The following is a 16,914-nucleotide window of genomic DNA, read 5'->3' as shown; positions in this document are numbered from 1 at the left end:
ATGAGCTATTCAATTGAGTTTTAATCTTTGTATTATGAATATTTTCAATTTTTAATCTTTTTTTCACTTTAAAGAGTGGGAATCCATGTTCTCTATAAAGAATGAATCCAACCATATCACTAAAATACAAAACTATTAAGGCTCTCTTTGATTGAAAAGATGAAAAAGTAGAAGAATAGAAAATACTTTAGTTTATCGTCATGTGTGTTTGGTTGGATGATGGAAAATTAAAATGATGAAAAATAAATACAAAAATTTCCTCCTTCTTGCTAAAAAATAAAACAAGAGAATGAAAAATGTAATTTGTATGAATTTTTTGAAAAGTTTTTGGAATCGGACAAAAATGATAGTTGGTGGCCACTTGTAAGGGGGAGGTAATAGATGAGAAAAAAAAAATATATATCTTGGTGTGCAAGGACAATTAAGTCATTTTGACTTACCTATCCGTTTTCACCATAGTCTTCTTCTAGCTTTGGAAAGAAATGATTTGGTGAGCTAGGTCCGAAGGTAGCTGGCCCCACCTTTTTGTTTAATGTTTTGCATTGTTAGAGCATTCACATCAGCTCTTGTATAATTGTGTATAAATGTGTAAAATACACATTTTGACCGTTTTTACACATTTTGAAGCAAAAAACACACTACATCAGTCCAGCTAAAATCATGCATAATCTTCTAAAATTTTCCACGAGCTACAGTACCCGTGTAAATTTACACGGGCACTGTAGCATGTGTATTTAGTTTTTTATTAATTTCCATTCGCACCAATTTTTCTCTCTCTTCTCCGTGCACAACGACCTCAACGGAAAAACAAACAAACCCAAACGGAAAAAAAAAAAAAAAAAAAAAAAAAAAAAAAAAAAGAGACAGATCGGTGCTAAAAAAAAAAAAAAAAAAAACCCAAACGGAAAAACAAACAAACCCAAACGGAAAAACAAAAAAGAGACAGATCGGTGCTTAAACCAACACAGAGATATACTTGCTAAAAAAAAAAAAAAAAAAAACCCAAACGGAAAAACAAAAAAGAGACAGATCGGTGCTTATCTTCACGATCGGAGCTCGTGGGTCTCGCTTGGTCGGAGCTCGTGGGTATGGGTCTTGATCGGAGCTCGGAGCTATGGATCGGTGCTGCTGTGGATCGATGCTTGTGATCGGAGCTGTGGATCGGTGATCGGAGCTGTGGATCGGTGATCAGAGCTGTGATCGGAGCTGTGATGATGTGGATTGGTTTGTGACCAAGAGGGAGAGAGATGAGACAGAGATAGACCGAGAAGGAGAGACCGGGTATGGAGAAAATATGAGGGATTTGAGAGAAATCAGAAAATATGAGGGATGGAGAGATAGAAGAGAGAGAGTGAAATCAGAAAATATGAGGGAGAGGGAGAGAGAGCGCGTATTAAAACCGGTGAGGTGAGAGAAATAATAAAATAATTAAGTAAATTGATTATTTAAATAAGTGGGGTGATAGAATAGATGAACTGATGTGGGTGTTTTGTAAAAGTGATAGTGTAAAATAGAAAAAGTAGGTTTTTGGTATAAAATAGACGGAATCTTTTAAACGAGCTGATGTGAATGCTCTTAGCCAAACAAGACAAAATTTGATGGTTTGAATCTAGATTTCATTGAGCTTAGAATCTAGGTCTTGATGTTCTTTAAAAGTATAAATTATAGGCAAAAATACATTTTAGTCCATACGTTTTGGACCAATTCTCATTTTGTTTCTTAAATTGATTTTGCTACTAATGTAGTCTCTAAAAAAGAAAAACAATTTTATTTTAATCTTTACCGTCAATCCGCTAGAAGAAATTTCTTATGTGACTGATGGAGTGCCTGATGACTGACATAACGCTTACATGATAATTAAAATATTATTAAAAAAATTTATTTGACATTTTTTAAATGCCACGTGAGATTTAAATTAATAAAACAATAAAAAAAGGCCAGATTAGAAAATTCAAAAAAATTTTAATTCCTCAATTTTAGTTTTAACTAGTCGCTAACCCGTGCGATACACGAGAAAGCTATTGATAACTTCCCTAATATGAAAAAAAAAAAAATCAATATCATGATGTAATTTATATACCAAACCAATAAAATCTATCACTTGCATGATAATAAAATTTATCACATGCACTGAGAAATCGTGATAACCAAGAGCTTGAAATCATATTTAAAAAATATATAACTGATATAAGTACTATCCAATACAATTAATTACACAAATATAGTTTTCATACTCATTCAACCAAATATCTTTCATAAATTATATTAATCATTCTTGATGTCCAAGATGTATCTATAACAAAATAGATGTACCATGTTCAAAGCATGTACATTTGAGAGATTAAAAGTAAAGGAAAATGAACCCATCTAAAGTTTTTTGCTCTTCCTCTTGATGTTGACTTTTCCAGCATCATCTAGAATTAAATTTATATACTCCTCAAAACCCTGTAAGGCATAAAAATTAACTTTTGAACAAATTTACATGTATTCACGTAAAATTGTGAAAGATGCTAAAAATTAGGTTGATATCAGCCTTTTAACCAAAATTCAACATTTTATGATGCACATCAATTAGCAATTTTGCCATTGTTAGTTGCCACATATATCTTTTTATTTGTGACAAATATGGTGCAATTTTGGCCATTAAATTTCAATCAAAAGCCATGATTAGAAATACTCATCATAAATGTGATTAAAAAATTGAAGCAGTAAATTACAACCCTCTGCATGGTTTTTTTTTTTTTTAAAAAGACTATCCTTAACATTTTATCTTCAAAACATTAAAACAGGGAATGCTGCAAAAATTTGGAATGATTTACCTATATATAGCTTAACCATACTTACTACTCCATATAATTCAAATCAAGACGTTTGATTTTCTCCCCTCATCACTCAAACAGATTATCAACTAAAATTTTAAGAATAGCATTACATGTAAAACCCAGAAAAGCCCAACATTGAAAAGGACAAAATCAATAATTAAAAGTCTCTAAAAAATATTACCACCATCATGCAATATCCAATACAGCCACTTTTAATAAGCACTATGAGAAGCAAATATACAACAAAATACCTAATCTACAAAAATCTATAAAACTAAATCAAATAGCTGTTACTTATCTAACTCTCTCACGGGAACCTCTATTTTTAATAAGATCATCAAGTGACATATCCAATTTAGTAGCCATAAAATCAGTAGCCAAAGAAATAGTCTTTGAGAGAAAATTATTTTGTTTTCTTTAGGATAATCTCTTATGGGGTTTCTACGATTTTGATTAGCTATATTGTTTTAGACTTGAATTTTCCTTCAATTCTTTATTTCTTATTGTTACCTAGCATTGGATGGATTACTCATTTATTGCTTAAAAGCAGCTTTTGATTTCAACTTCATATTTCTTACATAAACAGAAGTTACAGGACGTTCCCATGGAAGTTATTGATTGAAGTGTAATGTGTGTGTGTGTATTCTGCCAATACACAAAGAAATGGAAGGCAACAACACAAATCACTTCACTACCATTTCATTAATATTGAAGTTTCAAGGAAATCATCACAGTAACAAATCAGTGTGAACTGGACAGACCAATTTCATTACTGATTCATGTGCCTGTTAAAATCTATTTATTAACCATGGTGGACCATACATCCCATTCACCTCAAGATTTTTAATGAGATTCCACCCATCTACGGTAGGTTATTCTAGGAGTCTTCCAATATATATTTAAAAGACAGTTTTATTTATGATCACAATTAAGCTCTTTATGATACATGATGCACAAATTATTCTAGATAGTGACAATAATAAGTTCTTAATTTATTTTGTTCACAATAAAATAATACAAACATGTGTAATATGTTTACCTTGATGAAAAGATTGTATCTTTAACCCCAACTTGGATATTCCTGATGCAGCCTAGTATTGGGAATTCAGCAATTCCCAAGGTCTCAGCCCTCTGTAAGCCAAGAAAACATGATGTGAAATTAGCTGTAATGTAGATATGGTCATATACACCTTAACCTCAACACTATATAAAATTGTAACAAAAGAAACAAATAAATGATTTTTAAAAAAAATAAACAAAACAAAGCAATACAAAGTTAGGACTAATATAACCAAAGAGAAGACTATGAAATTTTGCATCAATGATGAGAAAGTTAAATATTTCAATTACATCAATAAGATAAGGAAAATCAAGAGAGCCCCATTCAAACTATATATATGCAAGTGTTAGTACAGCCTCACATGTGGAGCCTTTTCACTCATATATAGAGAACAACTTTAACATTGATAGTGTAAAGAAGTAGAGTCACTAAAACATTTACCATTTGAAAGAAATAGATATCGGCAAACAAAGAATAGATGAAAAAAATATCTTCAGAAACTAAGTAGGATTAAAAAATGAAAATTATTACTAAATTACTCCAGACATACAAAGTTCTTAAACAATTCAAGCCATATAGGTCCCAAGTTCAAGTGAAACAATTATTTTTGGCATTTCTGGGAAGTAACAATGGGGAAAGAAATTCCCTTTCTTTATCTCAGATTTAGGCTTCTTATAAACTTCCTTTTCCTCTTTTTCTAACAAAGACAGCACCACCTTAACAAAAACAGTTCCCATGAATCAAAATTCCTAAGCAAATCTAAATATCCCCATAAGCAGAGCACTAAACAATAGGAGTGTAGGACTGCTATATTAATAGGAAATATTTTCCTCAAAGTGAAAGCTTATCTGAAAAAATTCAGTGAACCCTTCACATTGAAGTTAAGATTCAAAATAACTTTCAGTAAGGATGGAAAGTTTTCTATTAGATTTTTTTTCCTTGTACTTCCTAAGTGATGGAAAGTTTGGTTTAGGCATTTTTACAAATGCTTTGGGGAGCAAATAACATAGTCACCAACCAAAATCTTCAACTTGTAGTACAACTTTAAACAAAATACAAATGTATAAATAGTTACTAAGTATTTAACATCTAACCACTGTAATTTATCACACACACAATGAAGTATACAAAAAATTTCCAATACCAAGAGCAATATAAACAAAGAGAAAGTAAGAAAAACACAGAAAGGACACTCACAATGTGGTTCATGTGGGCGTGAGAGATGCAAAAGAAGTCTTGCTGTATCTTCTGCTAGGGACAATGACCAATATTGAAAGCCAAATTAGGAGTATGCAAACTTATGCAGGTTTTGTGGCATGCAATTGACAGATCCTTCACCAATAACTTAGTTTTGGCTGACCAAAGCACCATAAATTTCCACATCTTCTCTTCCTGCCCTTACAGATGAAAAGTAGCTATTTGTAATTATGAGGTTGTATCACAGGAACAACATACTCTCCAATGATAAGTAAATGGTGTTATTCAATTTTCTCTCTAGAAAGACTTTAGGTTTGAATTCCTATAATCCATTTATTGTAAACCCCAAAAAAAGGAAAGAACGGTTTAGGCATCTAAGATTGGTTCAAACATTGCGTGAATGTGTGCCTAACATGAACAAAGGTCTTCTTCAATAACTAATAAAATAAAAGTAATAAACCCTCCCTAGAAAACGATTTAAGAAGATGATGCTAAAATCATTAAATCAACAAATTTGGTCAACCAACAGAGTTAGCAGCTTCAACTAAACTTGAACAAATCAAACCTAAAATATAAGAGAGGCATATTGATACAACACTGAGGCCAATATTCATTCATAATTCATTTACTAACCAAAAAAAAAAAAAAAACAAAACAAAAAAAAACAAATTAAGAAAATTAAGATTAATAAAGACAGATTTTCAGGGGTTAACCCACCATGACACCAACAAAGTCAAAATTGCCTTTGAAAAGGCTCGCACGGCAGAATCTTCTTAACTTTCCCATCATTTTCTTGTGTTTCACTCCCATATAGTCTAAGCCAAGCTTCAATAATTCATATTTAATTTTTTAAAAAAAATTTAACGCCAATAACCTAGAGGTCAGAGGTCAGTTCATGTTTTGTGTTTTTCAGGGAAAAGATGGAGGCTGAGAGAGAGTTGAAGAAGAAGCAGATATCTTCAATTTTGCACAGGTTCAACCTTAATCAAAACCAATTATCCAAATACCTAAATTAAAGAAAATCAAACCAAATCCAAGTACCTAAATCTAAGATAGCAAAAATTAAATCATAAAATACCTGCACTGGTAGTGGCTTTGGCGATATATGACGGTGGCGACCGGAGGCTGGCACTTTTTGCCACTGAAGGAGTGAGAGAGTGACCATGGGCTATGGTTTAGGGATTCTGAGAATTGAGAGAAGCAGAGAGAACAGCAAAGAAGAAAGAGTATTCGGTCTCTCTGGAGCCTAAAATAAAAAGAAAAATAAAATAGTGAGAGAACGCAGAGCATCGGGTTGGGGATTCCGAGAATTGAGAGAAGCAGAGAGAACGGCAAAGAAGAAAGTATTCGGTCTCTCTGGAGCCTAAAATAAAAAGAAAAATAAAACAGTGAGAGAACGCAGAGCATCGGGTAGGGTTTTAAAAAAATTTTATTATTTTTATTATTTTATTATTATTATTATTTTTAATATCGTGCTGACGTGAAAATTTGTGGAAGTTTCAAAAGTTCCGGTTATATATATATATATATATATATATATATATATTAAAAACAAATTAAAGATTGAAGCTCTCTGTTCACCCAAAAATATTGAAGCTCTCTCTCTCTCTCTCGGTGGATTTGCTGGGTATTGTATAAAAAGGTAAAATTGAGGTATGGATTTTGGAAATTGGAAAATTTTGATTAGGTTTTTGGAACGGGAAGATGATGTAGTACCAGGACCAGGTAGGGCATTTGGAGACGTGGTTATCACCGGCGATAACGAACTCGGAGACGCTAAGAATGCCTTTCTCTTTGAAGGCAGAGACGATGCGAGGACCTGTGATTCTCTCCACCGTTAACACTTTATGAAGCTTCTGCATCAGATCCATCTCTCTCTTGCTCTCTCTTTGTGGAAAACCCTGAGGTGGGTTTCCTGGTTCAACTTGCTGGATTGTTGGGCTTGACTTGGTGGGTTTTGAGGTGGGTTTCCTGGTTCGACTTGTTGGATTGCTGGGTTCTACTTGGTGGGTTTGCTCTGAGGTGGATTTCTTGGTTCGACTTGGTGGGATTTGCTCGGTTCTGAGGTAGGTTTGCTGGGTTCTAAGGTGGATTTCTTGGTTCGACTTTCTGGGTTCTGAGGTGGGATTGCTAGATTTTCTAGGTTTAACTTGCCCGAGATGGGTTTTTCTGGGTTTGAGATTTTTTTTTTTTTTTTTTGGGTTGGTTATGTTGTATTTTTGGATTAATTTGGTACTTTGGGGCTTTGGGATTTGATGATTTTGCTGGTGTTTGAAAAAATGGTGGATTTGAGATTTATGATTTTGTTTTTGAGCTGAATTTTTGGGGGTTTTTTTTGTGTGTTTGTTTCTTAAGAAAATTTTTGGGTTTGCTATGGTTTGTTTGCCGGGGAAGAACATGAAGTTCATGTTTAGGAAAAGAAGAAATGTTCTTACGGAAAAAAAAAAGTATAAAATAAAATAAAATATAATTATATTAATGTTTATTTTTAATTTTTTTTAATTTTCTAATCTAACCTTTTTTTAATGTTTTATTAATTTAAATCAGACGAGGCATTAACAAATTGCCAAAGAATTTTTTTTAAATAATATTTTAATGGTCACGTCAACACCATGTCAGCCAGCAGGACACTATTTTTGCCTCGTAGGAGATTTCTGTTAGTGGGTTGATGACATGGACTAAAATAAAATCGATTTTCTTTTTTTAGGAACTGCATTAGTAGCAAAATCAATTTTAGGACCAAAATGAGAATTTGTTCAAAATGTAAGGATTAAAAGTGCATTTTCGTTCAAATTATACAATCTAATAAAAAGAGAAATTCATATATTGACAACAACAACAATAAAAAAACACGCAGATACATAAAGTTTACAATTTCCTTCTACGAGTTTTTATACTTTGAAATCGGTGCATAATAGTCTCATTATCAATGCTATAAACTACATATCTTTCAGTGTACACAACAAAACAATCCTTGATCCACGGAATATATAACAAATTATGAAGTAAAATTTAATTTTATTGGCATAAAAAAAAATTGAAGGTATTCTCAAATTTTTTTTGAAGGCTACACAAATAAAAAATTTTAAATTATATATATATATATATATATATATATATAAATTTAAGGTGGTGCCGGCCCTGGTCAAAAATTGTGACCTAGACTTAAATTAAAGTTGCCAAAGAAGACCAAAGTTTTGTCAAGTATCTTTCATTGAGTAATACTATTGACACATAAAAATGCACAATTTTGTGCCACAATTTGCCATGTGGCGAGTTGTGATTAGTAAATGTATGATTGTGGGTTATATGGAGATAAACTTCCACTACTTACAACTTGCCACAAGTTGTAGCACAAAATTATGCATTTTTTATGTCACCATCGCATGACTCATCTTTCACTAATGTGAACGGGTTTTCAAGGTAAACATGATTTGAGTGTGTGGGTCCTTGATAACTGGACGACACCTTGCATACGTCGAATAACTCATTTAACTTTATTTATAAAAGAAGAACAACTATTTTTTTTATATGGCTATCAAGCTTTCTATAGTCTATCCTAGCCCATCAGCCACAAGTCGTATTACTGTACTCTTCATTAGAAATCCCATGAATCCTGCTAAAGGGAATACATCATTGCTTCTTCTCTCCCTTCTTCTTGTTTGCCCAATCTGCACTTCCCTTGACTCCATAACACCAAACCAACCCCTTAAGGATGGTGACGGTCAACTTCTACTCTCAAACCAAAAAACCTTTGCGCTTGGGTTTTTAAGCCTTGGCAGTTCCAGTCACCGTTATGTTGGAATTTGGTATAACCAAATCACTGAACAAACCGTTGTGTGGGTTGCAAACAGAGACACTCCTCTCAATGATGCCTTTGGAGTCCTCTCCATCAATGGTAAGGGAAACCTTGTACTCCACACCCAAAATCAAACCACTCCTATTTGGTCCACCAATGTTTCTTTTTCTGTCTCATCCACAAATAATTCTATGGCTAAGCTCTTAGATATAGGAAATCTTGTTTTGGTTCAACAAGACAGCCAACGTTTTACATGGCAAAGTTTTGATTATCCCACCAATACTCTGCTTCCGCTCATGAAACTTGGGCTAGACCGGTGAACTGGGTTGAACCGGTTCCTAACATCTTGGAAGTCCAAAGATGACCCAGAAATTGGCGACTACTCATATCAAATGGTTCCAATTGGGTATCCTCAGGCATGCTTATACATGGGTCGGACTCTATTATGGCGTGCTGGATCTTGGACTGGCCTAAGATGGAGCGGTATTCCCGAAATGATATCAAATTACTTCAATGTTAGCTTTGTGAATAATCAAGATGAAACCACCATTATGTACAATATATTTTCAAATTCAGTTGACCCCAAAGTTACTGTTAAAATGGTGTTGGATGAATCAGGAATTATGCGACGGTCTTTATGGCAGGAGACTACATGGGTCGAATATTGGTCTGCCCCACGAGAGTTGTGCGATAAGTATTTGAATTGTGGTCCAAATAGTTATTGTGACCCACACAATTTTGTCATTTTTGAGTGCAAGTGCTTTCCCGGATTTGAACCCAAGTCATCTCATGATTGCATGAGGGAAAAGCAAGGAGTGTCCATATGCAATAACGGAGAAGGGTTCGTGAAGTTGGCACATATGAAGGTGCCAGATACTTCAATAGCACATGCGGACATGAGTTTGAGTATGAAAGAGTGTGAGCAAAAGTGTTTGAGGAATTGTTCTTGTATGGCTTACGCAAGTGCAAATGAGAGTGAGGGAGGGATTGGTTGCTTGACATGGCAAGGGGACTTGGTGGACGCAAGAACATATCCTGAAGCAGGACAAGATTTATACATACGTGTGGATCCGGTTGTATTAGGTACTTTTTCATCTTAAAATTTTGATAAAACATTTTACAAAAATACACAGTGAGTTCCCTCACCCCATTTGGTGGTTAGGTCATCGGTTCGATGAGCTAGGCAAATGATGTTGGTAGTCCAGTGGTTAGAGCCACCACTCTAACAATTAGTGCCAACGTTCTGGTGGCTAGAGCCATCACTCTGGCAACAAATACTGGTAATCCGGTCACTAAAGCTGCGTGCTAAAGGTTTGATTACCGAAACCACCATTCTGGTGGCCGGAGACATCACCCTAGCGGTAGTTGGCCCCTGTCTGGTTGTTGGAGACATCGTTCAAGCTAAAATTCCAATAGTCAGGTTACTAGACCTCCTACACTAGCGGTTCTGGTGACTCAACTACTGATTTTAGTTGTTTGCTTGAAAATTTTTATTGGTCATACAAAACACCTTAAAATTTTATTTGTTTTACTTCAAAACAAATAGAGTGTTAGTCAAAGTTCAAGTCTATTGTATTATATTAGTCTGAAATTTATACAGAATACTAGTTCAACATCTAATTTGCCCTATGGTACTAACCTTAAAGTTGATTTAGGTCACATTATTGAAAAATGATTTTCTCTATTTAAAATTGATCTATTTCATATTTCAAATTATATATTACAAATCTAAACGAGTATTACATTCCATATGGGAAAGAATTTATATATGGTTTTGTTAAATTATCTAAAAATATCAAAATTTTCACAATTATACCTTTTATCTATTTCATACTAATTCAAAACTCAAACGATGTGTGGAGAAGTCAAAATTATTTAAGAGTTGTATACCCTTATAACACAAGATTTCTACAATTATATTCATCACTCGTAGTAGGTCCTACTATGCAATACTTGTTTCATTTTATTTTTATATAGTTATTATAATAATGGGAGAGAGAGAAATTGAACTGTGATTCTACTTATATTAATAAGAAACACTCTCTTGGCATTGGACATTGTTGTTACAAAAATAGGTTTGCAATATTTGTTTTTTTTGTTTCTTCTTTTAACATGTTTTCGACCTCAAAAAAGAGAATCACATATGGACTTGACATTGTTGTGAGAACATGTTTGTTTTTTTGTTTTGTTCTTTTGATAAGTTGGACCTCAAAATGAGAATTGCATTTTCTCCTTTAAAAAAATAAAAAATAAAATCACATATTCTCCTTAAACCCTTGTTCCATCCCTACTCTCATTTTCTTGCAAAACTGCATCAATAAATATTTATGTTCAATCAACTTCTAAAATTATGATGTCATTTGAATAATTTTTTTTTTTTTTTACTCAGCTCAATATGCTAAGAAAAATGGTCTGACTCAAAAAAAGAGGATGCTGGCAATTCTGGGAGTTTCTGTTGCTATAATGTTTCTTCTTATAGTCTCAGTTGTGTATTGTTTTGTAATGAAGAAGAAGAAAGGTAAGGAAATTTAGAGCAATTTTTTTAAACCTATTTCTATACTTCTAAGGCTAGTGAACAAATGCTCCCAAGATTACTCCAACACTATGTTTCAGAGTTTATAAAAGAATAGGCTATGTTTTAGAGTTTATAAAAGAATAGGCAGAATACGTAAATCATGAAATAAAACTGAATAAAATGGAATGGAACTTGATATATTTTTCAAGCGTAGAAGTTGATAAAAGAAAAAATGAAAAAGAACTAGATATATTTTGTTATTATACTCATAATCATTTCTTTGGATCCAAAGATGGTATACTGAAGCAGCCAAGGAAATTTTTCAAATGCTATTCTTAAACTTCTTGCTTTTCAGCCTACGAATAAATGCATTAGCTCATTCCATTTGCACATTCTTATATCTACCATACACAAATGTTAAATTCAAAAGAAAGAACACTCGAAGATGACAAGATCAAAAATTCCATTTGACTTCTACAGAAAACATACATGAGCACCATTGTACCCCATTTTACAAGCCTTTCTTGGGAGGGAAACCTGTCCTTCACTGCCAACCAAGATATGAAGGACTTGTTGGGAAAAGCAGCTTTAGACCATTCCAGTTTCTACCATTCATTGAGACATACATGTTTCTTATTTAATTCTACTCTGAATTGCAATTCGTCCTTCATTGCCAGCCAAAGACAAAGTATTAAGGAATGCTTAGAAGTAGCTGCTTTAGACCATACCACTTTCCACCATTTAGCTATATCCATCTTGTTTCTTATTTCACTCCAAGTTGAATTCCATGTGACTTTTCCGTATTTAGATGAAATCCAGTACATTGAGTTGTCTAATTGTCTTAGCTAATTTTAATTGATGAAAATTAGCTTGTAGGGTAGTATCTTTTGATCTGATAAGTTTCCAAGGCTACTGCATTTCTTTCAGAATACTGGATACTTCTGCAAACTCAGAAATTGCAGTATCATACACCACCTTTTGGACAAAGTTGGGGATCAAAACACCTTTAGCATGTCAATTATCATGCCACATGGATAATTTTTTCACCCTTTCAACTAAAAGCTTCATGAATGGCCCAACCAATTCCCTGACATTTTAAGATTTTCTCTAGCCCCATTAGTAGGCCTGAGGAACTTTCACCTCCCATAAGCACTTACCTCTTAGAAAAGTGCATTTTAACCAAATGGGATTTCCTGACAATGATAAATAGAAAATTGTAAACTTCAATTTTTCCTCTTATTTTCCTCTGTTTCATTCTTTATTTTAGTGTGTTTCTCAGTTTTATTAAATTAGGCTTTTGTGTGAGAATTCCTAATTGGACAAAAATGGTTGCTAGCATTGTTAATTACTTGTTTTATGACAGGGATGAGGCATAGCACAAATTTAGATAGTGCTGAGTCCACTTTAACATACTTCGAGGACTCTCCGAGTAGAAGGGACCTTGATGGAACTAGAAGAAATTCAAATTTTCCATTATTTGATCTAAGAACCATTATTGCAGCTACCGATAACTTCTCTATTGCTAACAAGCTTGGCCAAGGTGGTTTTGGCCCAGTTTATAAGGTAGTCTCATTTCAAGTGTGTTTATGCATCATAAATTCCATCATGAATGTTTACGGGTACTCATTGAGTATGAATTTGTGGTGTGCAATTGGGCTTCCCCAAATAATTCACCAAGTTGAGTTTCTTTCAACAATTGTGCACCATGACAATGATATTTGGACTTTAATTGCAGGGTTTGCTACAAAATGGAATGGAAATAGCAGTAAAAAGACTATCAAAATGCTCTGGACAAGGAATAGTACAATTCAAAACAGAAGTTGCACTAATTGCTAAACTCCAACATAGAAACCTTGTGAGAATTTTAGGTTGTTGCATTCACAAAGAAGAGAAGATGTTGATCTATGAGTACTTGCCAAATAAAAGCTTGGACTCTTTCATTTTTGGTATGTCTTCTTTTTCATATTAACCTCACTCATCATCACTGGAAAACGATCCTCCCATTACAAACATATCAGTTCCAAGTAGCAAGATTTTATACCTAAGTAAAAAAGCACGAATGCAATGCAATCTAATCCAAGTTCTCACTTCTTCATTTAGATGAAACAAAAAGGACACGTTTAGATTGGGGAAAGCGATTTGAGATTATTTGTGGAATTGCTCGAGGGATCTTATACCTTCATCAAGATTCAAGATTAAGAATTATCCATAGAGATTTAAAGGCCAGCAATGTTCTACTTGACAATGCATTGAATCCAAAAATTTCAGATTTTGGTATGGCTAGAATTGTTGGAGGGGATCAAATTGAAGCTAATACAAATTGCATCGTTGGAACATTGTAAGTATGCTAGAAAACAAAGATATACTTTTTTAACCGATTACTTGACTACCATTTTTACATCTAAGGAGAGTCCAAACTACAAGCATTTGTAAGAAAAAAAAAATTAAGGATATCTCTATAATTCGTTTTCATATTGTGTTACTTCAAATTTTACATGTATGTTAGCGCCCAAAGGGCTATCTTCGATCATTTTATATTGAGGTTCAATATCTTCCTTTTTATTGTGCTATGACAGTGGTTATATGTCACCTGAGTATGCAATGCAAGGACTATTTTCAATAAAGTCTGATGTATATAGCTTTGGGGTATTGCTGCTAGAGATCGTTACTGGTAAAAAGAACAGTACTTACCATCATGATGGTCCTTCCTCAAATTTGATTGGACATGTAAGTACACGTGCAAACAATGACTACAAAATTAAGCCTATATTGTTGAGTCTAATATGATCAATATCTTGTCTCAGGTTTGGGACCTATGGAGAGAAGACAATTCCATGAAAATAGTCGACCCATTACTAGATGAGGCATACCCTGCTAATGAAGTTTCAAGATGCATTCAAATTGGACTTTTGTGCATGCAAGAACATGCAACAGACCGGCCAACCATGTCAACTGTTGTTTTCATGTTGGGTAATGACACTCATCTTCCTTCTCCAAAACGACCTGCATTTATTTTGATGGGTACTTACAATAGTACAAACAGATCAACGAGTGCAACATCTAATTTAGTAAATGAAATATCACTTTCTAAAATTGACGGTCGTTGAAACCCCAAACTATTTGTAGCAAATGTACAAATATTCCATTACAACATAGGATTGAGTTACTCTATGTCTACTCCACATTACCCTTTTTTTTTTTTGGTATGAACAATTGAACATAATGTATGCACCATAAATTATTACAAAAAAGAAGATAATATATAATATTACACAAACTGTGATTGTCCAAAACTTGTGATGAAATCACTACCATCTCCTTTAGCTTTTTCTTTCAAGTAGTTTCTGAAATTAATATACAAAAAGTTAACTGCATATATATGTTTTGTGGAGATAACTTCATTGGTTTTCAGAACAAGATGTCCAAAGTTACAAAGATCTTTTCTTTTGGTGTGAAATTTACTAAGTTTAACCATAAAGATTTAATAGAGGAATGCTAAATGCATAATACTGGAATTTAATTTGGATTTCAGGGTGTTTTACTCAAAATGGAACTATTGTATTTATGAATTGTGCAAAGCCTATTGATATGCTTGGGTATGGCTAATATTTTTGACTTAAAAGAACACTTCAACCAAGACAATATGACAAAATAAGTTAGAACAACAATTTATAACTTTGATGGCAGATCCTTTTGTATGGCAAGGAGAAGTGAAAAAATGGGTGACAAAAAGTTGTAATCATTTTCTCATTTTTGCTTAAATTTGGCCCAATTCTACTTTTATGGTCACTTATATTTGTGAAGGTGCCTTATTGAGAGTGTGTGATTCTCTCCTTGAAGTTCACTTGAAAAAAAAAGAAGAAGCTCAAACTAGTTTTCACAACATCAACATCATATGGAACAAATTAATGTTATATAGCATGACACAAATGATGAATATAATTTCAGAAAATAATGTTAGACATCTACAAATTTTAAACAATTTCAATTCGTCAACCTGCTGCTTATAGGTTTGCAATTTTATTTTATTTTTTTGGTGAAATGGGTATAGGTTTGTAAAAATTTTAAGAAAAAGAGAAGATATCCATTGAGAGAATTTTAATATTTTTTGGGTTGGTTTAACGAAACTACATATAATTTCTTTGCAACATGCATAAAATCTGAATGTTCTAGATGTGCTAAACATCCTATTCAAACCTTCATTTAGATAAAAGGTAGAACTAAATATTATACAATGTTTTGTTTAAGACATTGTTTTAAATGATATTATTTTTAACATCTAGATAAAAACACAGGTGTATTGACAACCTTTCTTAAGACCTAGCTATGATGATTTTACTGTCTTCAAACAAGAAGTGATTCAGTGATGCCAATTTATTTTTATTTATCAATGTGAATTATACAATGTCGGGTAAAAAAAAAAAAATTGAATGCAAGTAACCCAAATATAATTTTTTTTTTTTGGGTGAAGAACCCAAATACAAATGTAGCTTGCTTTTCAACAGTGGCGGCTTCGGGAATTTTTTTCAGGGTGTTCCTCAACTAACCCAAATACAATTTTTTTTTTTTTTTTTTTTAATTTTTTTTGGTGAAGAACCCAAATACAAATGTAGCCTGCTTTTCAACAGTGGCGACTCCAGGAATTTTTTTCAGGGTGTTCCTCAACAAGCATAAATTACACAATCTAATAAAAAGAAAATTTTGTATATTGACAACAACAATAAAAAAACACGCAAATACATAAAGTTTATAATTGTCTTCTATGTGGTTTTCTTATCAAATATTTGTCCATAATTCTAGTAAAAGAATAAACAATAAACTATAAGTTCATTTGAAATATTAATAAAATCATTAATTATTGTTGTTTAGTTGTTTCATTAATTTGTTTGTCTTTTATAAACTATAATTTGTTATATTGTTGTTTCATTAATTATAAAATTATTAATTATTGTTTAGCCTAACATAATTTAATTTGTTTGTCTTTTATAATGTATTGGTTAATTAAATTATTAATTATTGTTTATTAGTTGCTTCCCCCAATTAATTATTGGTTAATTAGATTATTTTTTTATACTTATGTATTAATTAAATTAATATTTATTTAATATTTTTATATTATAATATATTTCATTTAATATCTATTTTTTGTGAATTTCTTGCTCATTTGTGATATTTTCATCTAAATTTTGTGTTATATTTTGTTTATTACTAATAATAAATTTATTCATCTAAATTTTGTGTTATATTTTATTTATTACTAATAACAAATTTATCCATTGATCCTTTTTGAGCCTCAATTAGTTTTTTTTTTCTTTTTTAAAATGTTTCATATCCATATGAATATTTTTTAGTAGACATTTCTAATCATACAATATATTTATAAAAATTAAAATAAAAAATAACTTTCAGGTGTAAAGCAAATGAGAAATTAAACCTGATTTATATAAAAAGTATTGTTGTAGTTTCACCAAACAATAACAAGTTGTTATGAGATGTGTCTGCACTGTTACTTATTCTGTTC

The 16,914-nt window shown here is 32.4% G+C and overlaps 1 long non-coding RNA gene and 1 pseudogene across 1 annotated transcript; one reads left to right on the top strand and one right to left on the bottom strand.

The window, feature by feature from the left end:
• Window positions 1-2,344: 2,344 nt before the first annotated feature.
• On the bottom strand, window positions 2,345-5,212 carry LOC126705700 (uncharacterized). The gene is made up of 3 exons (XR_007648409.1): window positions 5,080-5,212; window positions 3,862-3,953; window positions 2,345-2,445 (listed from the first exon to the last, which is right to left on the bottom strand). It is a non-coding gene; the product is annotated as an uncharacterized LOC126705700 (long non-coding RNA).
• Window positions 5,213-8,624: 3,412 nt separating this feature from the next.
• Window positions 8,625-14,599, top strand: LOC126705688 (G-type lectin S-receptor-like serine/threonine-protein kinase RKS1; annotated as a pseudogene).
• The last annotated feature ends 2,315 nt before the right edge of the window (window positions 14,600-16,914 follow it).

The sequence above is a fragment of the Quercus robur genome, chromosome 11, assembly GCF_932294415.1.
Source record: "Quercus robur chromosome 11, dhQueRobu3.1, whole genome shotgun sequence".
Lineage (NCBI taxonomy): Eukaryota > Viridiplantae > Streptophyta > Magnoliopsida > Fagales > Fagaceae > Quercus > Quercus robur.
Note: the sequence above shows the minus strand (reverse complement) of the source record. Positions and strands in the feature narration are given on the sequence as shown.